The following is a 1671-nucleotide window of genomic DNA, read 5'->3' on the forward strand; positions in this document are numbered from 1 at the left end:
TGAAAGGCAGAAGTATTGGGGATAACATCCTCCTGGCTCAAGAACTTATACAAGATTTGGAGAAACCTTGCAGAGGGGGAAATGTCATTTTTAAGCTTAATCTAATGAAGGCTTATGACATGGTAAACTGGGATTTCATCATTGAATGTTCGAAGGCTAGGGGGTTTTCCAGGGAGTGCTGCAAGATGATTAAAAGATGGCTTGAAGATAACATAAACTCAATTTTTATAAATTGTAAAGCCCATGGTTTCTTTAAAGCCACCAGAGGGCTTAAACAAGGGGACCCTTTGTCCACCACCATTTTCATACTGGTGTTGGACTATTTCTCTAGACTGATGGAATGCAAGGAGAATAGGAAAAGCTTCAACTCTTATCACAATAGAGCTAGGATGGACATGAACCATCTGATCTATGCTGATGACATCCTGCTATTCACTATGGCTTCTAAGCCTACTACCAAGTGCATTATGGTGTGTCTTCAACATTTCTAACAGGTGTCAAGGCTAAAGGTAAACAAGGACAAATGTGAGCTCTTGATCAGCAAAAAAGCATCTCTACCAATCAAGCAATGGATGCATTCTTACACTGGTTTCTCTAGCCTGAGCCTCCCCTTCAAATATATGGCGTGGGATTCATCTTACCAGAGGAAGAACAAAATTTATCCAATATGATGAGGTTATTGATAAGATAACCTCTACTCTTCAGGGGTGGTCTAACTCCTTTTCGTCCAATGATGGTAGGATCACCCCACTGAAGAGCATTCTTACCTCTATACCTTTGTATGCTCTCCAAGTGGCTACAATGAAAAGAAGTACCTCTTTGATGCTGGAAGGAACTTTCAACAGATTTCTATGGGCTGAGAATAGAAAACAAGTCTGGGCTAGTTGGGAAAAAGTGGCTAAACCATGGGAGGCTGGTGGTTTAGGTTTTAAAGTCTTGCGCCAGATGCAACACTTTAGCCTGTGTCATTAGCCTGTGTAAGCTGTGGATTAAATTCATACAAAATGCAAGCTTATGGGCCAATTTTATGCAGGCCAAATACTGCAAGTTTGTCCACCCTAGGGAGGTCACTAGGAAGGTGGGAGACTCCAGAATTTTGGTTCAGATGCTTAAGGCCAGAGAAGACATTGATAAGCTGCTAAGATGGGAGTTGGGACAATGGAATATTAATTTTTGGAATGACAACTGGTGTTCTAATGACTTTTTAGAACCTTTGCAGGATGAAAAGGAGGGGGATTTATTGGTCAAGGACTATTGGGTTGGCAATGTTTGGTCTGAGGACTTCTTGAGGGGTTTACTTAAGGAGCAGTCTGTCAGCTACATCTCTACTATCCAATTTGACAGTAAAAATAAGGATCAATTTAATTTGATGAACAGGACCAGAGCTAGTATCTCAAAAGATATCCAGAACTATTTGTACAGCTGAGACACCTGCCAATGGAATGTTTTCTCTTGCCAAAAACACCTTATCCCTTCCATGCTGTTCTTTTCTTGGAGAGTTCTTAATAACCTTCTCCCCACTGATGATATTTTGAAACTTAAAGGCCTGAAAGATCCTTCTAGATGCCATCTATGCAAGCTTGATCATGACACAAGGGATCATTTATTCTTCAGGTGCAACTTTGCTAAGGAGGTTTGGAATAGATTGACTTCCCAAATGAACATCAACCT

This window comes from Phalaenopsis equestris, unplaced genomic scaffold (assembly GCF_001263595.1).
Source record: "Phalaenopsis equestris unplaced genomic scaffold, ASM126359v1 Scaffold232737, whole genome shotgun sequence".
Lineage (NCBI taxonomy): Eukaryota > Viridiplantae > Streptophyta > Magnoliopsida > Asparagales > Orchidaceae > Phalaenopsis > Phalaenopsis equestris.